The following is a 14263-nucleotide window of genomic DNA, read 5'->3' as shown; positions in this document are numbered from 1 at the left end:
CATGAGTGTCTGATGCATTTATATTAATAATGACAACTCATATGGGCCAGGCACTCTCCTAAGTGTTTTAGGTGCAGTGATGTAACTATCACAGCAAATATATGAAGTAGGATACATTGTTATTCCCATTTGCAGATGAGAAAACTGAGCACAAAGAAGTTAAATAAGCTGCCTGTTTTAGTCAGTTTGGACTGCTTTAACAAAATACCGTAGTGTAGGTGGCTTAAATAACAGACTTTCTTACAGTTCTGGAGGCTGGGAAGTCTGAGACAGAATGTCAGCATGGTCTGGTTCTGATGAGAGCTCTCTTCCTGGTCTGTGGATGGATGTACCTTCACGTGGTGGAGAGAGCATTTTCTTATAAGAGCACCAATCCCATTCACGAGGGTCCAATGTCATGACTTAATTACCTCCAAAAGACCCCACCTCCAAACAACGTCATATTGGGGATTAGAGCTTTAACATACGAATTTGGGAGTAACTCAAACATTCAGTCTGCAGCACTGCCTTGAATCCTAGACCTAATAAGTGGCAAAATCAAGATTCAAACCCAGGCAGCCTAGCTCTAAAGTCTATGCTCTTAACCACTGTACTATATCTGCAACTGAAAAGGCCAGCTTGTTATTTTGGCAAATATATACTATTTCCAAAATATATTTGGAAGGACATTGCCATCATTCACTTCCTGAATTTCCTTTTTCTATGCTTCCAAGCTGACCAATACTTTTTCTGAAAGACACAATTTTTTTTTTTAATTGGCGTATAGTTGCTTTACAATGTTGTGTTAGTTTCTGCCGTACAGGAAAGTGAATCAGCTTTATGCATACATATATCCCCTCTTTTTGGATTTCCTTCCCATTTCGGTTACCACAGAGCATTGAGTAGAGTTCCCTGTGCTATACAGTCAGTTCTCATTAGTTATCTATTTTATACATAATGTATATATGTCAATCCCAATCTCCCAATCCATCCCACCTCCTCCCTTCCCTCCTTGGTATTCATACATTTGTTCTCTATGTCTGTGTCTCTATTTCTGCTTTGCAAATAAGTTCATCTATACCACTTTTATAGATTCCATATATATGCATTAATATATGATATTTGTTTTTCTCTTTCTGACTTACTTCACTCTGTATGACAGTCTCTAGGTCCATCCACGTCTCTGCAAATGGCACAATTTTGTTCCTTTCCATTGCATATATGTACTACATCTTCTTCATCCATTCCTCTGTTGATGGACACTTAGGTTGTTTCCATCTCTGGGCTGTTGTAAATAGAGCTGCAATGAATATTTTGGTACATGACTCTTTTTGAATGATAGTTTTCTCAGGGTATATGCCCAATAGTGGGATTGCTGGGTCGTATGGTAGTTCTATTTGTAGTTTTTTAAGGAACCTCCATACTGTTCTCCACAGTGGCTGTGGAGAACACACAATTTACATTCCCACCAACAGTGCAAGAGGGTACCCTTTTTTCCACACCCTCTCCAGCATTTATTGTTTCTAGATTTTTTGATGATGGCCATTCTGACTGGTGTGAGATGATATCTCATTGTAGTTTTGATTTGCATTTCTCTAATGATTAATGATGTTGAGGATTCTTTCATGTGTTTGTTGGCAGTCTGTATATCTTCTTTGGAGAAATGTCTGTTTCGGTCTTCTGCCCATTTTTGGATTGGGTTGTTTGTTCTTTTGTTATCGAGCTGCATGAGCTGCTTGTAAATCTTGGAGATTAATCCTTTGTCAGTTGCTTCATTTGCAAATATTTTCTCCCATTCTGAGGGTTGTCTTTTGGTCTTGTTTATGGTTTCCTTTGCTGTGCAAAAGCTTTGAAGTTTCATTAGGTCCCATTTGTTTATTTTTGTTTTTATTTCCATCTCTCTAGTAGGTGAGTCAAAAAGAATCTTGCTGTGATTTATGTCATAGAGTGTTCTGCCTATGTTTTCCTCTAAGAGTTTGATAGTTTCTGGCCTTACATTTAGATCTTTAATCCATTTTGAGCTTATTTTTGTCTATGGTGTTAGGGAGTGCTCTAATCTCATTCTTTTACATGTACCTGTCCAGTTTTCCCAGCACCACTTATTGAAGAGGCTGTCCTTTCTCCACTGTACATTCCTGCCTCCTTTATCAAAGATAAGGTGACCATATGTGTGTGGGTTTATCTCTGGGCTTTCTATCCTGTTCCATTGATCTATATTTCTGTTTTTGTGCCAGTACCATACTTCTTGATTACTGCAGCTTTGTAATATAGTCTGAAGTCAGGGAGCCTGATTCCTCCAGCTCCGTTTTTCGTTCTCAAGATTGCTTTGGCTATTCGGGGACTTTTGTGTTTCCATAAAAATTGTGAAACTTTTTGTTCTAGTTCTGTGAAAAATACCACTGGTAGTTTGATAGGGATTGCATTGAATCTGTAGATTGCTTTGGGTAGTAGAGTCATTTTCACAATGTTGATTCTTCCAATCCAAGGACATGGTATATCTCTCCATCTATTTGTATCATCTTTAATTTTTTCATCAGTGTCTTATAATTTTCTGCGTACAGGTCTTTTGTCTCCTTAGGTAGGTTTATTCCTAGATATTTTATTCTTTTTGTTGCAATGGTAAATGGGAGTGTTTTCTTGATTTCACTTTCAGATTTTTCATCATTAGTGTATAGGAATGCCAGAGATTTCTGTGCATTAATTTTGTATCCTGTTACTTTACCATATTCATTGATTAACTCTAGTGGTTTTCTGGTAGCATCTTTAGGATTTTCTATGTATAGTATCATGTCATCTGCAAACAGTGAAAGCTTTACTTCTTCTTTTCCGATTTGGATTCCTTTTATTTCCTTTTCTGCTCTGATTGCTGTGGCTAAAACTTCCAAAACTATGTTGAATAAGAGTGGTGAGAGTGGGCAACCTTGTCTTGTTCCTGATCTTAGTGGAAATGCTTTCAGTTTTTCACCATTGAGGACGATGTTGGCTGTGGGTTTGTCATACATGGACTTTATTATGTTGAGGAAATTTCCCTCCATGCCTACTTTCTGCAGCGTTTTTATCATAAATGGGTGTTGAATTTTGTCAAAAGTTTTCTCTGCATGTATTGAGATGACCATATGGTTTTTCTCCTTCAATTTGTTAATATGGTTTATCACATTGATTGATTTGTGTATATTGAAGAATCCTTGCACTCCTGGAATAAACCCCACTTGATCATGGTGTATGATCCTTTTAATGTGCTGTTGGATTCTGTTTGCTAGTATTTTGTTGAGGATTTTTGCATCTACGTTCATCAGTGATATTGGCCTGTAGTTTTTTTTCTTTGGGACATCCTTGTCTGGTTTTGGTATCAAGGTGATGGTGGCCTCATAGAATAAGTTTGGGAGTGTTCCTCCCTCTGCTATATTTTGGAAGTGTTTGAGAAGAATAGGTGTTAGCTCTTCTCTAAATGTTTGACAGAATTCGCCTGTGAAGCCATCTGGTCCTGGGCTTTTGTTTGTTGGAAGATTTTTAATCGCAGTTTCATTTTCAGTGCTTGTGATTGGTCTGTTCATATATTCTATGTGTTCTGATTCTTGACAGGTTGTGCATTTCTAAGAATTTGTCCATTTCTTCCAGGTTGTCCAATTTATTGGTGTAGAGTTGCTTGTAGTAATCTCTCATGATCTTTTGTATTTCTGCAGTGTCAGTTGTTACTTCTCCTTTTTCATTTCTAATTCTATTGATTTGAGTCTTCTCCCTTTTTTTCTTGATGAGTCTGGCTAATGATTTATCTATTTTGGTTATCTTCTCAAAGAACCAGCTTTTAGTTTTATTGATCTTTGCTATCCTTTCCTTCCGTTCTTTTTCATTTATTTCTGATCTGATTTTTATTATTTCTTTCCTTCTGCTAACTTTGGGGTTTTTTTGTTCTACTTTCTCTAATTGCTTTAGGTGCAAGGTTAGGTTGTTTATTCGAGATGTTTCCTGTTTCTAATGGTAGGATTGTATTGCTATAAACTTCCCTCTTAGAACTGCTTTTGCTGCATCCCATAGATTTTGGGTCATTGTGTCTCGGTTGTCATTTGTTTCTTGGTATTTTTTAATTTCATCTTTGATTTCTTCAGTCATCACTTCGTTATTATGTAGTGTATTGTTTAGCCTCCATGTGTTTGTATTTTTTACAGATCTTTTCCTGTAATTGATATCTAGTCTCATAGCATTGTGGTTGGAAAAGATACTTGATACAATTTCAATTTTCTTAAATTTACCAAGGCTTGATTTGTGACCCAAGATATCTATCCTGGAGAATATTCTATGAGCACTTGAGAAAAATGTGTATTCTGTTGTTTTTGGATGGAATGTCCTATAAATATCAATTAAGTCCATCTTCTTTAAGGTATCACTTAAAGCTTGTGTTTCTTTATTCATTTTCATTTTGGATGATCTGTCCATTGGTGAAAGTGGGGTGTTAAAGTCCCCTACTATGAATGTCTTACTGTCAATTTCCCCTTTTATGGCTGTTAGTATTTGCCTTATGTATTGAGGTGCTCCTATGTTGGGTGCATAAATATTTACAATTATTATATGTTCTTCTTGGGTCAATCCCTTGATCATTATGTAGTGTCCTTCTTTGTCTCTTGTAATAATCTTTATTTTAAAGTCTATTTTGTCTGATATGAGAATTGCTACTCCAGCTTTCTTTTGGTTTCCATTTGCGTGGAATATCTTGTTCCATCCCCTCACGGTGTGTGTATGTGTCTCTAGGTCTGTATGTGTCTCTAGGTCTGAAGTGGGTCTCTTGTAGACAGCAAATATATGGGGCTTGTTTTTTGTATCCATTCAGCCAATCTGTGTCTTTTGGTTGGAGCATTTAGTCCATTTACATTTAAAGTAATTATCGATATGTATGTTCCTTTCCCCATTTTCTTAATTGTTTGGGGTTCGTTATTGTAGGTCTTTTCCTTCTTTTGTGTTTCTTGCCTAGAGAAGTTCCTTTAGCATTTGTTGTAAAGCTGGTTTGGTGGTGCTGAACTGTCTCAGCTTTTGCTTGTCTGTAAAGGTTTTAATTTCTCCATCAAATCTGAATGAGATCCTTGCTGGGTAGAGTAATCTTGGTTGCAGGTTTTTCTCCTTCATCACTTTAAATATGTCCTGCCAGTCCCTTCTGGCTTGCAGTTTCTGCTGAAAGATCAGCTGTTAACTTTATGGGGATTCCCTTGTGTGTTATTTGTTGTTTTTCCATTGTTACTTTTAATATGCTTTCTTCGTATTTAATTTTTGACAGTTTGATTAATATGTGTCTTGGTGTGTTTCACCTTGGATTTATCCTGTATCGGACTCTCTGTGCTTCCTGGACTTGATTAACTATTTCCTTTCCCATATTAGGGAAGTTTTCAACTATAATCTCTTCAAATATTTTCTCAGTCCTTTTCTTTTTCTCTTCTTCTTCTGGAGCCCCTATAATTCGAATGTTGGTGCATTTAATGTTGTCCCAGAGGTCTCTGAGACTGTCCTCAGTTCTTTTCATTCTTTTTTCTTTATTCTGCTCTGCAGTAATTATTTCCACTATGTTATCTTCCAGGTCACTTATCCGTTCTTCTGCCTCAGTTATTCTGCTATTGATCCCATCTAGAGTATTTTTAATATCATTTATTGTGTTGTTCATCATTGCTGGTTTTGTCTTTAGTTCTTCCAGGTCCTTGTTAAATGTTTCTTGCATTTTCTCTATTCTATTTCCAAGATTTTGGATCATCTTTACTATCATTATTTTGAATTCTTTTTCAGGTAGACTGCCTATTTCCTCTTCATTTGTTAGGTCTGGTGGGTTTTTATCTTGCTCTTTCATCTGCTGTGTGTTTTTCTGTCTTCTCATTTTGCTTATCTTACTGTGTTTGGGGTCTCCTTTTTGCAGGCTGCAGGTTCGTAGTTCCTGTTGTTTTTGGTGTCTGTTCCCAGTGGCTAAGGTTGGTTCAGTGGGTTGTGTAGGCTTTTGGTGGAGGGGACTAGTGCCTGTGTTCTGGTGGATGAGGCTGGATCTTGTCTTTCTGGTGGGCAGGTTCACGTCTGGGGGTGTGTTTTGGGGTGTCTGTGGACTTATTATGATTTTAGGCAGCCTCTCTGCTAATGGGTGGGGTTGTGTTCCTGTCTTGCTAGTTGTTTGGCCTAGAATGTCCAGTACTGTAGCTTGCTGGTTGTTGAGTGAAGCTGGGAGCTGGTGTTGGGATGGAGATCTCTGGGAGAATTTTGCCGTTTGATATTATTTGGATCTGGAGCTCTTGTGGACCAGTGTCCTGAAGTTGTGTCTCCCACCTCAGAGGCACAACACTGACTCCTGGCTGCAGCACCAAGAGCCTGTCATCCACACGGCTCAGAATAAAAGGGAGAAAAAGTAGAAAGAAAAAAATAGAAAGAAAGAGTTAGTAGAAGTAGAAAGCAAGAAAGAAAGAAAGAAAGGAAGGGAGGGAGGGAGGAAGGAGGGAAGAAAGGAGGGAAGGAAGGAAAAAAGAAAGAAAGAAAGAAGATAAAGTAAAATAAAATAACATAAGATAAATATAATAAAGTTATTAAAATAAAAAAATAATTACTAAGGAAAAATGAAAAAAAATGAAAAAAAACCCCAAAAAACGGATGGATAGAACCCTAGGACAAATGGTGGAAGCAAAGCTATACAGACAAAATCTCACACAGAAGCATACACATACACACTCAGAAAAAGAGGAAAGGGGGAAAAATCATAAATCTTGCTCTCAAAGTCCACCTCCTCAATTTGGGATGATTCATTGTCTATTCATGTATTCCACAGATGCCGGGTACATCAAGTTGTTTGCGGATCTTTAATCCGCTGCTTCTGAGGCTGCTGGGAGAGATTTCCCTTTCTCTTCTTTGTTCTCACAGCTCCCAGGAGCTCAGCTTTGGATTTGGCCCCGCCTCTGCATGTAGGTTGCCAAAGGGCGTCTGTTCTTCGCTCAGACAGCACGGGGTTAAATAAAGGAGCTGCTGATTCGGGGGCTCTGGCTCACTCAGGCCGAGGGGAGGGAGGGGCACAGAGTGCGGGGCGAGTGTGCAGCGGCAGAGGCCGGTGTGACAGCGTGACGTTGCACCAGCCTGAGGCGTGCCTTGCGTTCTTCCGGGGGAGTTGTTCCTGTGTCCCGGGACCCTGGCAGTGGCGGGCTGCACAGGCTCCCCGGAAGGGGGGTGTGGGTAGTGACCTGTACTCACACACAGGCTTCTTGGTGGTGGCAGCAGCAGCCTTAGCATCTCATGCCCGTCTCTGGGGTCCGCGCTTTTAGCCATGGCTCGCGCCCGTCTCTGGAGCTCCTTTAAGCAGCGCTCTTAATCCCCTCTCCTCGTGCACCAGGAAACAAAGAGGGAAGAAAAAGTCTCTTGCCTCTTTGTAAGGTCCAGACTTTTCCCCGGACTCCCTCCCGGCTAGCCGTGGTGCACTAACCCCCTGCAGGCTGTGTTCATGCCGCCAACCCCAGTCCTCTCCCGGCGCGCCTATCGAAGCCCGAGCCTCAACTCCCAGACCTGCCCGCCCCGGCGGGTGAGCAGAGAAGCCTCTCATGCTGATGAGTGCCGGTCAGCCCTGATCCTCTGTGCGGGAATCTCTCTGCTTTGCCCTCCGCACCCCTATTGCTGTGCTCTTCTCCACGGCTCTGAAGCTTTCCCCCTCCACCACCCGCAGTCTCCGTCTGCGAAGGGGCTTCCTAGTGTGTGGAAACCTTTCCTCCTTCACAGCTCCCTCCCACTAGTGCAGGTCCGTCCCTATCCTTTTGTCTCTGTTTATTCTTTTTTCTTTTGCCCTACCCAGGTTCGTGGGGGAGTTTCTTGCCTTTTGGGAGGTCTGAGGTCTTCTGCCAGTGTTCAGTAGTTGTTCCGTACGAGTTGTTCCACATGTAGATGTATTTCTGGTGTATCTGTGGGGAGGAAGGTGATTTCCACATCTTACTCTTCCGCCATTTTCCCGGAAGCCCGGCACGCCGTCCCCATGACTGTCGTGGCTTCGGCTGCGGGGGCCCCTCCAGACCCGGAAGCCTCAGTGAGGCCGACCTCCCCTCGGGCTACGGGGCAGTTCCGTGACGGCGGAGGGAAGAGACCCCAAGCCGGGAGTTCCAGCTCTGCAGAAACCTGTTTGTAGATTGTTTTGATGATGACCATTCTGACCAGTGTGAGGTGATACCTCATTGTAGTTTTGATTTGCCTTTCTCAAATTAGTGATGTTGAGCATCTTTTCATGTGTTCGTTGGCCATCTGTATGTCTTCTTTGGAGAAATGTCTATTTAGGCCTTCTGCCCATCTTTTGATTGGGTTGTTTGTTTTTTTGATATTGAGCTGCATGAGCTGTTTGTATATTTTGGAGACTAATCCCTTTTCAGTTGCTTCATTTGCAAATATTTTTTTCCCATTCTGAGGGTTGTCTTTTCATCTTGTTTATGGTTTCCTTTGCTGTGCAAAAGTTTTTAAGTTTAATTAGGTCCCATTTGTTTGTTTTTGTTTTTATTTCATTACTCTAGGAGGTGGGTCAGAAAAGATCTTGCTGTGATTTATGTCAAAGAGTGTTCTTCCTATGTTTTCCTCTAAGAGTTTTATAGTGTCTGGTCTTACATTTAGGTCTCTAATCCATTTTGAGTTTACTTTTGTGTATGGTGTTAGGGAGTGTTCTAATTTCATTCTTTCACACATAGCTGTCCAGTTTTTCCACTTATTGAAGAGACTGTCTTTTCTCCGTTGTATATTCTTGCCTCCTTTGTCATAGATTAGGTGACTATAGATGCATGAGTTTTTCTCTGGGCTTCCTATCCTGTTCCATTGATCTATATTTCTGTGTTTGTGCCAGTACCATACTGTTTTGATTACTGTAGCTTTGTAGTATAGTCTGAAGTCAGGGAGCCTGGTTCCCCCATCTCCGTTTTTCTTTCTCAAGATTGCTTTGGCTATTCGGGGTCTTTTGTGTTTCCATACAAATTGTAAAATTTTTTGTTCTGATTCTGTGAAAAATGCCATTGTAATTTGATAAGGATTGTATTGAATCTGTAGATTGCTTTGCGTAGTAGAGTCATTTTCACAATGTTGATTCTTCCAATCGAAGAACGTGGTATATCTCTCCATCTGTTTGTGTCATCTTTGATTACTTTAATCAGTATCTTATAGTTTTCTGAGTACAGGTCTTTTGCTTCTTTAGGTAGGGTAATTCCTAGGTATTTTATTCTTTTTGTTGCAGTGGTAAATGGGATTGTTTCCTTAATTTCTCTTTCTGATTTTTCATTGTTAGTGTATAGGTATGCAAGAAATTTCTGTGATCAATTTTGTATCCTGCAAATTTACCAAATTCATTGATGAGCTCTAGTAGTTTCCTGGTGGCATGTTTAGGATTCTCTATGTATAGTATCATGTCATCTGCAAACAGTGACAGTTTTACTTCTTCTTTTCCAATTTGGATTCCTTTTATTTATTTTTCTTCTCTGATTGCTGTGGTTAGTGCTTCCAAAACTATGTTGAATAATAGTGGCAAGAGTGGACATCATTGTCTCGTTCCTGTTCTTAGAGGAAATGCTTTCAGTTTTTCACCATTGAGAATGATGCTGGCTGTGGGTTTCTCATATATGGTCTTTGTTATGTTGAGGTAGGTTTCCTCTATGTCCACTTTCCGGAGAGTTTTTATATAAATGGGTGTTGAGTTTTGTCAGAAGCTTTTTCTGCATTTATTGAGAAGATCAGATGGTTTTTATTCTTCAGTTTGTTAACATGGTGTATCACATTGATTGATTTGCAGATATGGAAAAATCCTTGCATTCCTGAGATAAACCCCACTTGGTCGTGGTGTATGATCCTGTTAATGTGTTGTTGGATTCTGTTTGCTAGTATTTTGTTGAGAATTTTAGTGTCTATGTTCATCAGTGATATCAGTCTGTAATTTTCTTTTTCTGTGATATCTTTGTCTGGTTTTTTATCAGGGTGATGGTGGCCTCGTAAAATGAGCTTGGGAGTGTTCCTCCCTCTGCAATTTTTTGGAAGAGTTTGAGAAGGATAGGTGTTAGGTTTTCTCTAAATGTTTGATAGAATTCGCCTGTGAGGCCGTCTGGTCCTGGACTTTTCTTTGTTTGAAATTTTTTTTTTTTTTTGTGGTATGCGGTCCTCTCACTGTTGTGGCCTCTCCCATTTGGGAGCACAGGCTCCGGACACGCAGGCTCAGTGGCCATGTCCCACGGGCCCAGCCGCTCTGCGGCATGTGGGATCCTCCCCGGCTGGGGCACGAACCCGTGTACCCCACACCAGCAGGCGGACTCTCAACCACTGCACCACCAGGGAAGCCCTGTTGGAAAATCTTTAATCACAGTTTCAGTTTCATTACTTGTTATTGATCTGTTCATATGTTTTATTTCTTCCTGGTTCAGTCTTAGAAGGTTGTACCTTTCTAAGAATTTGTCCATTTCTTCCAGGTTGTGCATTTTATTGGCATATAGTTGCTTGTAGTAGTCTCTTATGATCCTTTGTATTTATGTGGTGTCAGTTGTAACTTCTCCTTTTTCATTGCTAATTTTATCGATTTGAGTCCTCTCCCTTTTTTTCTTGATGTGTCTGGCTAAAGATATATCAATTTTGTTTATCTTCTCAAAGAACCAGCTTTCAGTTTCATTGATGTTTGCTATTGTTTGAAAGACACAAATTGTATTACAGGAATTAATATATTGCATGAGGTCATGGGTAAGCATTAAAGGCCTGAGACTCATTCTGTCTCGTTTAGATATCTTTTTTCTTTATTCCATAATGGAGAATGGCAAATTCAGAAGCTATGGAGAATGGCAAATTCAGAAGCTATGGGAGCCAGTCAGATAACATAGATGAGTGCAGTAGGTTGGTATAAGAAAATTTGGAATGGTGAAGACTGTGGCAAACCACTACTCACTCATCACTTTGCTGTAGCTGCCCTGTGCAAATGTGAACCAGTGTTACCAGGTCTTCCAGTTTTCCAAGAGATGATAGAAATCTCCATTTTAGTTAACTCCTTTTTTCAGTGTTGGAAACTAATTTTAAAAGTTTTAATCACTATGCACAGCAAATAAAACTTATCTGCTTATCATTAATTTTTTAATTTAACTGTAGAGAATAATCTTTATTCCTTTACTGAACTAGTATTTATTGATGGCCTATTATATGTTTATTTATCAAAATTTTAAATGTTTACATGGCTACAGAAATATTTTGCCCTTGTATATGTGCAAAAATGTATAAGAATGTCCACTGCGGCAAAATGGAAATCTCATCAGGACAGGGACTTTTAAATTATTATATATTTATATATAATATTATTTATTATATTTATTAATTGATATTATTATTCATTTATTGAACAGTCCTTGTATATAGTAGGTACTTACTATATATTTATTCACATACATATATATGTAATTAACCTAAATTTCATCAGCAGAACTAGTTAAATAAATTATGGTACCTCCACACAGTGAAATAATATGTAACAGTTAAAGAAAAATGAAAAATTATTTAGGACATATTTTCAAGAGTAAAAAGCAAGTTGCATAAGATATTTTCATTTATATCAAAGGAAAATTAAGCATATATATGCATAAATATATAAGTAAATATTAAAGGCTCTACAAAGTTATATACTAAACTCTTACAATGATACTTCTATGAGAAAAATGGGAGGTGGGACTTCTACTTTCACTTCATATAAGTCTGTATTGTTTGACTATTTTTGATGAATATATATGTATTACTTGTATATTTTAAAAGACTAACAATTTAGCTCCAATAACAAGTAAATGAAATAAAATAACATGTGATTTAATTTCTTAACTTTCAGGTTAATGGAGATTATAAAAAAGCCAAAACTGGTGAGGATAGAGATCAATGCCAGCAGGAATACAGGGAAAGGGAAAATCTCATGCTCAGTTGCCGGAGAAGTAAGTACAACTTTTCTGGAGGGCAATTTGGGACTACATATTAAATCTTTAATGTGCATACACTCTAAGCATTCCCATCAGTAGGAATTATCTTAAGGAGATAATTGGACAATAGTACAGAGAATGTTCTTTGCAATGTTGTTTATAATATTGAAAAACAGAAAACAACTAGATATCGATAATTAGGGTTTGGTTAAATAAATGTACCATGTAAATATAACCATGAGATATAATATGATTGCATTAACAGACAAAGAATATACACACACGTATACATAGGCACATATATGAGAGACAGTACAGAAGCATGGTTAAGTACTTGCAGTCTGGATTCAGACTGCCTTAATTTGAATGTCAGTACTGCCACTTACTAAGCTTTGTAATTTGAGACAAAGTACTGAAACCTTTTTTTCGTTAGTTTTATTATCTGCATGGTGGGGTTAAAATATGATCTACTACACATAGTTGTAAGAATTAAATTAAATAGTTCATTATAACAAAATCTTTTTATTTTACATAAAGAGAGATCTGGAAAAAAATCATTAACATGTTGATAGTGGTAGTCTTTAGGTGGTAAAACTGAATGGATTTTTTTTCTTTCTTATATATACCTTTCTATATAATTTTAATTTTCCAAAACTAACACCTATCTTTGTAAATAGAGGAGATATTCGGAAGAATGATTGGGAGAGTGGAAGGAAGGAAGGAAGAGAGGCAGGATACCCGACTGCTTCAGGCTAGGTCTCACGGGTTAGGCAATACTCTGATGAAATTACAGAAAAGTATAGGAACTAGTTTTCAGCTCCATAGATTTAAAAAGTCTTTACCATTCATCCAGTGTAGATAAGACTGTAGGGAACTGATAGAAGCTACATAGCTTCATGGATGACTCAATAATAAACCAGAATGTACGTAAGTCGGTTGTTTTTTTGCCAATAGGAAAGCACAAATTGGAAATATAGCTCTTTCATTGAAACATTGCCTAACAAATTAAAACCACAATGAGATACTAACACATACCCACTAAAATAGCTAATGTAATAAAGACTGACAGTAATAAGTGTTGACATGGTTATGGAGCAACTAAAATCTAGTGCATTGTTAGTAGGAATGCCAAACTGGTACAGCCTCTTTATAAAACAGTTTGGCAGTGTCTTATAAAATTGAACACATTTTACCTTATGATTCAGCAATTCTACTCCTTGTATTTGCTTCAGAGAAATAAACACATATATCCATGTAAAAATGTGTAGTTGAATATTCATAGCAGCATTATTTATAACAGCTAAAAACATAAAGTAACACCAATTTTCAAATGAATAAATAAATTATGGTATATTCATACCATAGAATACTTCTCAGCAACACACACAGCAACATGGATGAATTTTAAAAGCATGCTAAGATGAAAGAAGTCAAACACAAAAGACTATATTTCATGCAACTCCATTTTTTTTTTTTTTTTTTTTTTGGTGCAGTACGGGGGCCTCTCACTATTGTGGCCTCTCTCGTTGTGGAGCACAGGCTCCGGACGCACAGGTTCAGCGGCCATGGCTCACGGGCCCAGCTGCTCCGCGGCATGTGGGATCTTCCCGGACCGGGGCACGAACCCATGTCCCCTGCATCGGCAGGCGGACTCTCAACCACTGCGCCACCAGGGAAGCCCCATGCAACTCCATTTTTATGAAATGCTAGAAAAGGCAAAGCTACCAGTAATAGAAAGAGTATCAGCATTGCCTAGAGTCAGGAATGAGGAGAGGTCATCAAGGGCAACAGGCCTGAAAGAGACTTTTTTAGGGTGAAGGAATTGTTCTAATACATCTTGATAGGAGATGTGGTTACACAATTATATGCAATTATCATAATTCATCAAATTGTACACTTAAAATTGGTAATATTTATTGTATGCAATTAATATCTTAATTAACAAAACAGTTATTGGAAAGGATAGAGTCAGTTTTTATTATCTGATAAATGGTATCATTCCATTAAGTCTCTTTCTCTCTCTCTCTCTCTATATATATATTATATGTATATATGTACCATAAGAATTAAAATTTGCAGGAGACCGGAATATCTACATTCATTGGTGGGGCATCCTTTTCCCTTTTCCTTTCATTCTTTTTCCCAAACAATAGGAGTTCTAGAATCTCTGTATAAAAATTGTTTTAGGAGTGGCTATCCAGTTAAAAATGGAGGCAAGAGATTATAAGGGGGCTAAAGCCTCCAAAACCATCTTTAGTGGCAGTTGCATTTTCAAATACTATAGTGATTTCAATCAGGCACTAGTCAGTTATAAATATATGAAAGGAAATTTGCACTACACATTAATATTATCAGTGACATATTTTAAAACTTTGCCTTAAGGGTAAGGT

The 14263-nt window shown here is 38.3% G+C and overlaps 1 protein-coding gene across 4 annotated transcripts in view; it reads left to right on the top strand.

The window, feature by feature from the left end:
* LOC115845916 (uncharacterized) overlaps positions 1–14263 on the top strand; it is a 602167-nt gene that overhangs the window by 3651 nt on the left and 584253 nt on the right. For all 4 annotated transcript variants that reach the window (XM_060294491.1, XM_060294490.1, XM_060294489.1 and 1 more), the window contains exon 2: positions 11789–11888. The gene's annotated coding sequence lies outside the window, so the exon portion shown is untranslated. The remainder of the gene's footprint in view (positions 1–11788; positions 11889–14263) is intronic.

This window comes from Globicephala melas, chromosome 2, assembly GCF_963455315.2.
Source record: "Globicephala melas chromosome 2, mGloMel1.2, whole genome shotgun sequence".
NCBI classification, from domain to species: domain Eukaryota; kingdom Metazoa; phylum Chordata; class Mammalia; order Artiodactyla; family Delphinidae; genus Globicephala; species Globicephala melas.
This window is presented reverse-complemented; position numbering and strand designations above follow the sequence as displayed.